Source organism: Netta rufina (assembly GCF_964035555.1).
Source record: "Netta rufina genome assembly, chromosome: Z".
Taxonomy (NCBI): Eukaryota; Metazoa; Chordata; class Aves; order Anseriformes; family Anatidae; genus Netta; species Netta rufina.
The window spans coordinates 28,127,292-28,141,131 of NC_140126.1; the positions used below are offsets into that span (position 1 = coordinate 28,127,292).

The following is a 13,840-nucleotide window of genomic DNA, read 5'->3' on the forward strand; positions in this document are numbered from 1 at the left end:
ACATGTTAATACTGCTCCAACTTTTTCTCAGTGTACCTCTTCTACCATAATCACGCATCTGTCACATTCTGGATCATCTTTTATTTAACAGCAGCTTTTGAATCACAGGAACTGTCATTCTTAATGAAGTATAATACAACACTGGAATACTCGTGTTGCAAGAAGAGATTCAAAGTGGATTCACTAAACAGAATAACAGCATACTGGGAGCTGATGCCCTGACATCTGCTAGGAATAATATAGCTAAATCTGCTTCATGAGGTGTTCTTAAAGCTAGACATAAAATACTAGCATATTGCATAGTTCAACAACTTTCAGAGGTTGAAACTCTTGTTGTGATTTCCTCTAATGATCAGAGCACTATGCCTAGTACTGAAATAAATAAATAAATAAATAAATAAATCCAGCATTGAATATTGAATAAAGGGTTTAGATTCCAAATCACTCCACCTCATTTATTATGATGTTATAATGTCAGTTGAATATCATACACTGGGAGCACTAGAGCTCAAGTACTGGATGTCAAAAAGTAGTGTCCCACTCTTGCACAAATTCATCACTCTGAGCTATGATAGAAATTAAAGAACATAAAAGTGCTTTGCCTTCTCACAGGGAATACTCGTGATATCCCCAAATAGCCTGACATTGCCACTAAAATACACTGAAATTTAATTGTACTTTTCTAAGGGCCTGCAACACACAAACTTTGGCAAGTGTGAAGTTCAGCTTAAGGACAGTAAGGAGTGCATATCTTTTTCATTACTGTGCATGAGTGGTTTCCAAGCATGGAAGATAAAAAACAAAAGGGAGGAAAAAAAATTATACTAATTACCATTCCACTAGATAGATCTTACAGATTTGTGGGTGGTATAAAGAGCCCATTTCATAGTACAGTGCAATGCTGAAAGAATCCACGCAAGAAGGAAGAAAAGAAGTGAGCAGCTGTTAGAAATCTACGGCTGCTAGGAATCTTTTTTGTTATATTCTCTCTTGAATCATCTACAGCTATCAAAAAATATAAACCTAAGAAATCTTTGTAGGCAAAGTGCTGAAGGCACCAGCTCCCACTCTTTCATTGCTACCATCCTCATGCCAGTGTTTCAAATGACAGCAAAGTCCATGAGACATCAGTCCTGTCGGACTCAATTTGTGTCTGTGCAAGCGTATCAGAACCAACTGCTACATAATGATTCCTATGCTATCACAAAGATGGAGATGTATGAAATACACTTCCAAGGAAGAGACAATTTTGATTTTGCTTCTGTTAGACTGCACAAGTTACAAGGGAGACCTACAGTACCTCCAAAGACAGCTCCCTTAAAGACGAAATCTTATAATTTTATTGGCACGTAAACATGTTGACATGTATTAAACTGAACAGCAAAAACGTGGTGGGTGCTAAGATCTGTATCTGAACCTGCTCCCTTTGGTGGGGGAGGAATTGAAGAGAAAACAAAAGTAATAATTAATTACTTTTAATTAGACAGAGAAGGGAAAGGGAAGGGAAAAAGAAGGGACAGAGAAGGGAAAAAGAAGGTGACCAAAAAGGTGCTTGCTTGTTTTACATAACTGTTTTTTAACAGGGCACTGGAGGTGATTTTCTCACATTCCAAACACTCCCACTAAATTAAATGTGATAGGTTTTTCCAATTAAATGTAATAGGAAAAACAAAACAAAACAAATACAAAACAAACAACAACAACAAAAACCTATCTGCCTAGGCAAAAGAAAAAAAAAAAAGAATTTTATATATCTCATGACAATGATATGTAAATATCTACATTTATCATCTACAAGTTGTCTGGAGAATAAGGGATGTATCACAAAATCCGACAAAGAAAAGGTGACAAGAAAAAGTAGTAGTTTTTTGTTAATTAAAACACAAAGTCCATTCACTCACTGTAAATGCACACATACAGGCACTTAGGAATACTGTACTCATTGTCTCTGCTTTCAACATGATCATGCAAGCCAAAGTTTAGTAGTTTCTTTCTTTTCTGGTCCTGAGTGTCATGGCTTTAGCTAGCCTGATAAACACACTAATAAGGCTTTCAGGAGAATGTCTTCTGTGCAGCTTCCTATTCCTCCATAGCCAACTTATGGTATTTTAGGTCAAGTAAACAGAAGCACTTGAAGAAAGATAGCATGGTGGATCCTTCTTTCTTTCAAGTGAGTTGAAAATATACTGTTAGTAGAGTCATGCAGGTGATGGACTGATAGCACTAGAGAGAAACAACCAAAGACAGGAAGGTACTATCAAGTTTGTCCATACAATTCTGCTTCAGCTTTCCGTTAAAAATCATAATAATAATTTCAGCCAGGACCCCTGCTGCTGAAAACAGTGCCAGATTTGAGATTGATAACCAGATGGTATGTAGGTCTATACTTTATCTGTGAAAACTGGCACAATTCCTTTCAGTGACTAAATGTAATTAGCAATCACATATTAAGTATATATATAAAGGTATCTTCATAATAAAAAGCTATCTTCAAAGTAAAAAGTTCATCTAAATAAAGTAACAATTCTTAAAATAAGAACTCTCTTCACTTTTCCATTTCCTCCTGACAATGGTTTGTTACATCCAGAGTGGAGTACCAGAGATAGTGAAAACACAGAGAGAAATTGCAGCATGGGATTATACGACATTCTTCCTCAGACAGTCAACATGTGTCTACCAGGATAAACCAACAGGGAGGTATTTTCTCAGCAGCCCTTGTTAAAACATCCACACTGTGCAATTGCAGAAAGATGGGGTTTCTCCTTTATGGCAAACAGATCACAACAGTTATGAAGAGATCAACAGCTATTACAAAAATAATAAGAGGTGTTTTTATTTAGGATGATTTGTGCATAAATTGCATAAATAAATTACAGCCATATTAAGTTCTCTAAAAAAAAAAAAAAAAAAAAAACACCTTTACTTTGAAACACAGTATCTCTAAAAGAGCTAGTTTTGAATCATTATTTTTTTCCCCACAAGAGTTATTTTGGTTCTTTTCCTCATACAAATTAGTTGTTAATACAAGGGTGAAAACTAAATGGTGGAACTAGGTAATATATCTATCTGTATCTATCATTAGCACATAACTAAATATGAGGATAGATGTTCCCTTATTAATTGTATCTATCAATAGAATCAATAAAAGCTGAGATGTCCACCCCCTAGACTCTCAAATGCAGAGACACAAAAGAATTCCAGTGGGGACTTGGCAGATGACGGCACCAGGGTATGTGCACATGCACTTCTTTAGAAGGATCAACTAGACAAATGAAACATCTGAAGAGCACAGGGATGGTGTCAGATATGCAGGGGTAGGATTAGGAAAGACAAGGCACAGATGGAACTGAGCTTGGCAAGGGATGAGAAGAATAGCAAGAAGGGATTCTATAGGTACATTGCTCAGGAAAAAAAAAAAAAAAAAAAAAGGCCAGTGAAAGTGTATACTCTCTGACAGATGAGAAGGGAGAACTGGTAACAACATACATGGAGAAGGCTGAGATTCTCAGTAAATTCTTTACTTCAGTCTTCACTGCCAGTCAAGCTTCCCACATCTCTCATTTCCAAGAAACTGCAGGTGAGGGCTGGGGGACCAAAGTCCCTCCCACAATAAGCAAAGAGCAGGTTCAAGACCACTTGATGAAACTGAACAGGTACAAGTCTTTGGAGCTTGAAGACATGCATGCCAGGGGCCTGAGGGAACTGGTTGATGTAGTAGCCATGCCACTCTCCATCGTATCTGGAAAGTCGTGGTGGTCAGGCAGAGAGTCCTTGATCTCTAGAAAAAGGGAAACACCACTGCCTTTTTTAAAAAATTAAAGGAAGACCCAGGGAACTACAGACTGGTGAGCCTCACCTCTGTTCCTGGCAAGATCATGGAAAAGATCCTCCTGGAAGCAATGTCAAGGCACATGCAGGACAAGGAGGTGATCCACTGGGACAGCCAGCGTGACTTCACCAACAGCAAACTTTGACAGAAGGCCACAATCTGGTGGCCTTCTGTGATGGAGTGACTGCATCAGTTGACAAGGGAAGACTGATTGATGTCTGGCCTTCTGTAATGTCTGGCCTTTGACATGGTACCACATGCCATCCTTATCTCCAGCTTGGAGAGATATGGATTTGATGAGTGGACCATTCAGTGAATAAGGATTTGGCTTGAAAGCCATACCCAGAGAGTATGTCCAGCGCTCTATGTCCAGGTGGAGGATGGTGATGAGTGGTGTCCCTCAGGGGTCTGTTCTGGATCTGGTACTGCTTAGTATTTTTATCAATGACAAAGACAATGGGATCGAGTGCAGCCTCAGCAAGTTTGCAGGTGACATTAAGCTGAGTGGTGCAGCTGGCAAAACAGAAGGAAGGGATGCCATCCAAAGGGATCTAGACAACCTTGATAGTGGGTCCATGTGAACCTAATGAGGTTCAACAAGGACAAGTTCAAGATACTGCACACAGCTCAGGGCAATCCCAGACATGAGTATACAATGGGAGAAGAACTCAATGAGAGCAGCCCTCCAGAAAAAGACTTGCAGGTTCTGGTGGACAAAAATCTGAACATGAGCCAGCAGTGTGGGCTTGAAGCCCAGAAGTTCAACTGCATCAACAGAGGACTGGCCAGCAGGTCTGAGAAGGTGATTGTCTCTCTCTAGTTTGTGTTAGAGAGCAGGGAAAACCTCTCAAAAGAGACTTGAACACAGACAAAAAAAAAAAAAGAAGACAAAGCATATGTAGAGAGGAATGGAAATAAAGTTTAAGCATGAAAGCATTATGAAATCTTGGAATACAGGAATGAGAAGATACGAGTGCTGCTTAGTGCTACTAAAGATAGGATTTGCAGTTCAGCTTCTGTAAGTTTTGAAATTATTCAAGTAGAATTTTAGTTCAGAGCTATCTGGTCTTTGACAAGAACCCCTGGGAAAACAACTGGATAGTTCTTACTTCTTTTTTTATTTATTTTTTTTTAAAGTGTTCCTGTAAGAAGCAGTATGCACAGATTGAAATAGAAGAATGCATGAATGCATGAAAAGAATGCTACGCTTCATTTATCGCATCCACAATCTTAAATTACATCCATTCCCTAGTCACTGATTTCTAATACCATACATATGCAAGTGAAGAGATACAAATAAGAAATTTCAAAGATTACTAGAACCAAGTCAAGTAACACACACCAATACTTCAAATCCTTGCATATCAACTAAGATCTCTCCGTTAAGAAGAAAATAAACAGATTTCATAGACAAATCTTGGCTGCAAATAACTGACTGGCAGCTAAATCATTACTGGGGAAAAAAATGCATAAAAAATGCAGCTCAGAAGCTGTTTAACCAAAATAAATTCTGAAATACCTCTGGTTAAAGAAATGTCTTCTAAAGGAAAAATAATACATTTTCCACAGTTCTACATTTATTTTGCTCTTTTATTGATTAAACATGATAAAGTTTTCATAGTTAATGTGCTATAGAAATGCTGTGCTTCATTCTGGTTTTATTCTTAAAAAAGCCAAAACACAAGCACATGATGAAGGAAATTTAAAAGACAGCTCAGAATCACAGAATCACAGAATCATCTAGGTTGGAAGAGACCTCCAAGATCACCTAGTCCATCCTCTGACCTAATACTAACCAGTCCTCCACTAAACCATATCACTAAGCTCTACATCTAAACGTCTTTTAAAACCTCTAGGGATGGAGGGATGGTGACTCAACCACTTCCCTGGGCAGCCCATTCCAGTGCCTCACAACCCTTTCAGTAAAGAAGTTTTTCCTAATATCCAACCTAAACCTCCCCTGGCGCAACTTTAGACCCTTCCCCCTTGTTCTGTCACCAGGCAGTGGGAGAATAGACCAACCCCCACAGCCTCCTTTAAAGTACATATAGAGAGCGATAAGGTCGCCCCTGAGCCTCCTCTTCTCCAGGCTGAACAATCCCAGCTCCCTCAGCCGCTCCTTATAAGACTTGTTCTCCATAGCCCTCAGTTTACTTTGTACCTCTTATAGCCAAGGCAATCTATTTCTGTAATTCTAGTCCACTGGATCTAATTCCTTTAATATGATATTCAGATCATCCTCGATAATAGCAGCACTTTCTACCATAATGGAAGGCAATCTTTTTAGCTTTGTATCATCATTAACACATTTCATAAGCATAATTCTGTAGTTTGCAATTCAGTACGGTGAATTATTCAAATTCTTAAAATCCCAAACATGATTCTGCAAGAACAGTAGCATTATAGTTTTTTGTTTGTTTGTTTGTTTGTTTTTGTTTGTTTAGCTTAACTCAGTTAACTAATCACAGAATCACAGAATCACAGAATCACAGAATTGTCTAGCTTGGAAGAGACCTCAAGATCATCGAGTCCAACCTCTGACCTAACACTAACAAGTCCTCCACTAAACCATATCATAGCTAAGCTCTACATCTAAACGTCTTTTAATGACCTCCAGGGATGGTGACTCCACCACTTCCCTGGGCAGCCCATTCCAATGCCTCACAACCCTTTCAGTAAAGAAGTTCTTCCTAATATTCAACCTAAACCTCTCCTGGCACAACTTTAGCCCCTTCCCCCTTGTCCTGTCACCAGGCAGTGGGAGAACAGACCAACCCCCACAGCCTCCTTTAGTGTACTTATAGAGAGTGATAAGGTCGCCCCTGAGCCTCCTCTTCTCCAGCCTGAACAAACCCAGCTCCCTCAGCCACTCCTCGTAAGACTTGTTCTCCAGACCCCTCACCAGCTTCGTCGCCCTTCTCTGGACTCTCCCAAGCACCTCGATGTCATTCTTGTAGCGAGGGGCCCAAAACTGAACACAGTACTCGGGGTGTGGCCTCACCAGAGCCGAGTACAGGGGGACATTTACTTCCCTAAACCTGCTGGTCACACTGCTTTGTATACAAGCCAGGATGCTGTTGGCCTTCTTGGCCACCTCAGCACACTGCTGGCTCATATTCAGCTGACTATCCACCATCACTCCCAGGTCCTTCTCTGCCAGGCAGCTTTCCAACCACTCCTCTCCCAGCCTGTAGCACTGCTTGGGGTTGTTGTGCACAGGTGCAGGACCCTGCACTTGGCCTTGTTGAACTTCATACAGTTGGCCTCAGCCTGTCAGTCCAGCCTATCCAGATCCTCCTGCAGAGCCTTCCTGCCCTCGAGCAAATCGACACACGCACCTAACTTGGTGTCATCTGTAAACTTGCTGAGGGTGCACTCGATCCCTCACCCAGATAATCGATAAAGATATTAAAGAGGACTGGCCCTTGTACTGAGCCCTGGGGGACTCCACCAGTGACCAGCCTCCAACTGGATTTGACTCCATTCACCACAACTCTTTGGGCCTGTCTATCCAGCCAGTTTTTAACCCAACAAAGCATATGCCAGTCCAAGCCAAAAGCAGTCAGTTTCTTGAGGAGAATGTTGTGGGAAACACTGTCAGAAGCCTTACTGAAGTCAAGGTAGACCACATACAAAGCCTTTCCCTCATCCACCTAGTGTGTTATTTATCACAGAAGGAGATGAGGTTTGTCAAGCAGGACCTGCCTTTCGTAAACCCATGCTGACTGGGCTTGATCACGTGGTTACCCTGCAAGTGCCGCATGGTGACACTCAAGATAATCTGCTCCATGAGCTTCCCTGGCACTGAGGTCAAACTGACAGGCCTATAGTTCCCCGGGTCTACCCTCCAGCCCTTCTTGTAGATGGGCATCACTTTTGCTAGCCTCCAGTCGACTGGCACCTCCCCTGATAGCCAGGAGCAGCTTGTCCACCTCCTCCACCAGTTCTCGCAGTACCCTTGGGTGGATCCCATCTGGCCCCATCGACCTGCATACATCCAAGTCCTGTAGCAGGTCGCCAAACATTATTTGGTGAATTATGAGGGCCACATTCTGCTCCCCATCCCCTTCCACCAGCACAGGGTGCTGGGTATCCAGAGAACAACTGGTTTTGCCTCTAAAGACTGAGGCAAAGAAGGCATTAAGCACCTCAGCCTTTTCCTCATCTCTTGTATCTAAGTTTCCCTCTGCATCTAGGAAAGGATGGAAGGGAGCTTGCTTGTGTGTTCCAGATCTTAGTCTCATCAGTCCCTGGATATCAGTATACCTTAGCGCTCCTCTATCATTTCTGAATTTCTCTATTATAGCTATTCCAGCACGACTGAATACTCAGCTAGAACAGCAGGTTTCTGATCTCAAGAAGGCCTTTGAAATATACCAATACAAAAACACCATTGAGTGGCAGGGACGGTTTGAATTTTGATTATATTAAACAATTTTAAAATTATATTCAACCTGCTTTTACATTGTAATTCTGTCTGGGACATCAGCAAGCACTCTTCTGTTACCATGTAAAACAGAAAATAAATGACTTTGCAATAAACAAAGAAATGAAGAAAACAGACTAATGAAACTAATATAATGACTAAATGAATTACATGACAGCAAAGCACATTAAAAATCACATGAGAAAGCTTTCTCCTCATTTAGAAAGTTGTTCCTTTTTTTATACACTGAAATACCAATGTTCATGTGTAACCTTAAACCATGCAGAGAAAACCCTGTCTAACTTGATCTTCATATAGCTTCATTCACATTCTAAATTACCAACTATCAATTACAAAATGCCAACTTGTAAGCTGTCACATATCTCACCCCTGAAAAAGCTCTGACATAGTAGTCACTTCTGCAGATTATCTGCTTTTCTTATCCATGATGCACAAACAATTTAGTAGAGCATTTGGTATTCTTGACTCTGTGTGTCCCAAATAACAGATCAAATATATATATATATATATTTATTATGCTGGAAATGCTGCACAATGTATTCCTGAGGGAAGAATATTGTAGAAAAACATATAATGCTATCTGTTCATGCATACTAAGGTAATATATTGTTGAGAACCAACACTGAAAAATTTAAAACATGTTACAAAGACACAGATAGCAACTTGAGAGACAAAATGAAATATCTCCTTCTAAGTCTTCTGCAGAGGTAGGTTGTTTATACAAGTCAAGAACTGTCCCTAATGTATTTTTGGTAGGCCAAGCTGATGTACTATGCTGGAGAGTTTTATATGATTAAAGACCTTGACTGGCTCAGGACAATGGAAATTTTGGTGCTGATTTACGGGGGTCAGGATTCTTTCTTGTATATTCAGGAAATACATATACACACCAATAGAAAGGATGATTGCCTGAAAAAAATAAACTCTGTCAATACCTCAAGTCTTGACTCCTGACACCGAATAATACTGTAAACTATTTAGCTGTGGTTGCGTTGGAATAGTCTAGTTCTAACTTTGCTCATATTCCTTCTGGCCCTTTTTCAAAACAAACAATCAAACAAAAAGGAACAACAGCTTAAAGCTACTTTTATTTTGCTTTAGGTGTAAAAATAAATATCTTGGATAATCTGTATTATTATATGTTTCCTCCAACAACAGAAAAGAAACAATACACCCTGTAGAATATCTTTTTTTATTTATTTTTTATTTTTTTTAAAAAAAGATAAACAGTAGCCTAGAATATAGCAAATCTAGCCTTTTACCTGATTGGTATTATTTACCTCAAAACACTGGTTTAAGAACAAATACAATAAGTATTTCTATGCAAAAACCTATACAGACTGATTTATTTTTTTTTGGTTTTGTCTTCTGTTTCAAAAGAAGAAAAACAGAAACAGCAATCACCAGGCTATTTGCCATAACCAGTTAGCTAAAGTCTTCCCCTGCTTGCCCTTGCTGTGCTAAAAAGAAAACAAAAGCAAATGAAAAGCACAAACACATGGACTAACAAAAAAAATAACAGAAACCTGCCTCTACATTACTTGTACAATGCTGGAGCTGCATGGCTACCATCTTTAGTATACGTGTGTGAGACACATACCAAAATGTTCTTAAAACATGGGCTATGTACCACAGACTCATCAGACACCCACAGGAGAAGGGACAGCAAAATCAGCAGTTTGTGCTCCCAGCACAGCATCTCTGTGCTCCCAGCTACAGAACTGCACCACTCCTATAGGTTGCACTTGAACTCAGGGTCCGCTGTTGCTGTCAAACTCAGCATCTTCCTTCAGCTTGCTTCCTCCCAGAGATACAGGTGTAGACTACCTAGCAATGTATATAAACCTACAGCCTCACTGCTATGCATATGACACAGGCTTGACAACTTTCCATATATCTAAAGAGCCATCTTTGGTTTTGAAGAATTTGGCTTCTTCTTAGTCTTTTCAGCATGGGAATTGTGAAATATTAAGGTTGGGCCTTGTCTTTAGGATCTGGCACAGCTGAAGCATACTGTGTACTGCAAATACTAAAAACTGTAAGTATATTCTCAAGTCTGGAGCTAGTAGGTCAAATCTGACTTCAACAGTCAGACTCCAGACGCATCCTTTCTCTATTATATTATTCTGCAAGTTCTCCCTTTATGACTTTTCTTTTTCCTTTTCACTTTATAGTTTTGTTTCAGTACTATCCAATATACTTGTTGCCTAATCAGATTGAAGCATGACTGACTGAGACAGTGAATTTGCAGTACACATAGGACAGTAATCCAGCCGCAGCTAGCTTAGCCTGACTGCACTTTATTATAATGTTGCTGATGGCAATAGAATTGTATCAGAGGAAGAGATGGAGAGCTGGAATAGTTATTTTTCAAAAGTAGTTGGCATTATAAAATGATTTGATAAAAAAGTACAAAAACTTCCTGAAGCAATAAAAGCACTATGCATTTCCCATACTAAGATATGACATAACAGCACATAGTAGTCCACAGTTCCCCCTTTGGAAAAAATGAAGATGAGAACTACAAACTGTTACAAGCAATATTTTTTTTTTATACTCCGAGGAAAATCAAAAGTAATGTTATGCACTCTGAAAAAGTTAAAAGTCAACAAAATACTATAGATATTTTAATTGTCAGAAGCTTACCAAATAAGCAAAGAACCATCTGGTACACAAACAAATCTACTAATGTTGACAGGCCAGTTTTCATATAAAATAATATCCTTTGCAAAATCTTCAGCAGGGGCACACAGCGTGGCTCAAAATATTGTTTTCTCTATAGTACGTGTTGAAAACTAACATTTATCTGTAAGTAGTAGAAACGAGTGGCTTAGAAGGCTACTTAAAGTGCTTTGTAGAAACAATAGCTCAATCCCCCGCATGTCAGAAGTGAAAACCAGAAGGAAAGGAGATACTCCCACAGACCTCTTGCATTCGATTTGGTGAAAACAGCTAAGAACAACAACAAAAGATTTCCATTGTAAAATTTCCTGTTCTAACAATCTACCCACCAGAGAACATATTTTGACATTTGCTATGTATTCGTTCATTATTAACTTATTTTATTACCTGAATCTGTAACTATAAAACTCTCAAGAAATTTATTTTGCTCTTAGTAACCAAAAAGCTTTGCTAAACAAACCATATACTCAATCTTCAATGATTAATTTCAAAGAACCTAACAATTATCTGGTTCTATTGTCAGGTTAATTTAATAAATTGCAAAACAATAATCCCAAAGCACACGTTACCTAACATTTCTCCCAAAAAAGATCATCCTTGAACTGGAGTGCAATTCCTTCCGTGTTCAGCATCTACAAGTCATTCATACATTAAAGATTCCAGAATTTTGAAAAAAAGCTGAACCTAATGATTGAGAAGTATATAACTTCTTCTGGATAGGGAGTTTGGTAACAGTAATTACACATGAATTGTTTTACAATTTGCTGGCTCTTTAAGGGGAAGGTTTCTGAACCTTTTTCACTCTTGAACTGGTTATATTTGTAACTGCATAGCATGCTTTACTAGAATACACTATTGATGCTTTTGCGATGGATCAAGAAGAAAATAAGAGGTACCAAAAACATACACAAATCAGGAAGTAAGATGGATATAAGTGCTATAATGCATGATCACGTGCTCAGCTAACAAGATGATAGATGAGAAATAGATTCACAGTTGAGTATATAGTAAGATCTGGTAGTATCCAAAACCAAAATCCTACAGAATGTCAACAATTAATTTTCAGAAAACTCTTCTTCTAGGCCTACCTCTCATATCTTTCAATCACATGTCTTGTTTCTCTCAACCCTAAATAAATAATCCTCTATCTCTCTCTTCCCCCCAGAAAGGTTCATGGAAACAGCCTAGCAAGCAACAGCTGACAATATAGCAAACAAAGAAAATGCTAGTTTAAAGTTGAAGTGCTGTACTGACATCCAGGGAAAGACATTTCCATCTGTCATTGTAACCGTTATACACTTAGTCGTATGCAACCACCCTGATTTTGCAAGAAAGCCATGACTCCCACACTGTTGTAACATACTCTTAATCATTATGATACTTCTGTCTCCAGCCTCTGAGTCTGATAGTCATACAGGTTAACTGGAGGTAATTATGCAAAACATTAATTAGTACAATAGCAGTCATTTTTCATTCTTATTACCTACCAAAATAAACACTTCATTATTGTGAGAAAGAATAAATTTGAACTGTATTTTATGGATCTGTGGAAATGCTGTTGCAATAGCAATTGTGCACAGTGGCCTGGACCACACCAATTTTAACAGGTGACAACACATTGAGCAGCAGTGGTTTTCCCCTTCACTACTGAAGTAGTTCCATCCTGCCCAAAGAAGTATATATAATACTGCTTTATACTCAACACATTTCTCACAAGTTCTGACTATGACATGCTTCTGAAACAGATAATTGTCCTTCTTGTGCCTTTCTTCTTAAATTAGGAAGACAAATCAGACATAAAACTACTGTAAATAAATAAATAGATAAAATAACAAACTGCAGAAACTATTGTCAGTCTGTCTTAAATAAATAGTCAAAAGGCAAAGAATGAAAATAGGCTAAAAATAGCACACAAAAGGGAGTTTATTATTCTAATTATTATTTTTTACCTTTTAGAAAAAATGCATAGCTGAGAAAATGAAAACAATGGTGTTTCAGATTAGAGCTGTCATTCAGAACGCTTTATCTTAGCACGACAAAATAGTAGTAGTAGTAGTAGTAGAAGTAGTAGTAGTAGTAGTAGTAGTAGTAGTAGTAGTAGTAGTAGTAGAGTTATTGTTATTATTATTATTATTATTATTATTATTATTATTATTATTAAGCCATAAGAAGAGCAATGCAGCTACTGACCAGCAAAGCACACCACCTGCGCAGCAAGGTTTCAGAACACACACACACAATCTCAAAAACAACAGATGTGGAGAGTTTAAAGTTTTATCAAAAGGTCGAATAGACATTCCATCTACCTTTTGGACACACACCTCATACTTCCCAGGAAGGATTCTGTTTTTCTGCTTTTTCCCTCTATTTCTTGTTGGAAAGCCATGATCTGTGAACATATGGCATTCAAACTAAAGAAGTTTGAAAGTTGAAAGCTTAGCTTTCAACTACACACTTCCTTCTATTTTGCCAAAAACTAATGAAATATATAATAAGTGTTCATCCAGGTGGCTATCAAATCTATCCATCCATCTACCTATCTATCTATCTATCTATATACAGAGAGAGTTTTGCACTTTTGCTGTGTAACAGATAATAAAATACAAAAATGTTATATACTACGATCACAAAAATCTGAATCCTGTTAAGATATCACACAGCAATTTTAAGCCTTCACGCATTCTTATCAACAGAACTTTCAAGGATTCATTTTACCTTACTTCTCTCACCAGAACATGACATAAAATCCTGCTTATGACATGGGAAGGACACGTGCCGTGTCCCTCTGTGGAACTCCCTGGCTTACTAATTACCACAAGGGCTCATCCCAGGCACTGGCAGCCAGAAGCCACCATGCTCCCCCTGCAGAAAGATGCCACCCA

The 13,840-nt window shown here is 38.7% G+C and overlaps 1 protein-coding gene across 1 annotated transcript in view; it reads right to left on the minus strand.

Annotated features, from left to right (window-relative positions):
- PTPRD (protein tyrosine phosphatase receptor type D) overlaps positions 1 to 13,840 on the minus strand; it is a gene marked incomplete at its 3' end in the record, with an annotated part of 401,990 nt that overhangs the window by 312,832 nt on the left and 75,318 nt on the right. The gene's annotated exons all lie outside the window — the stretch shown is intronic.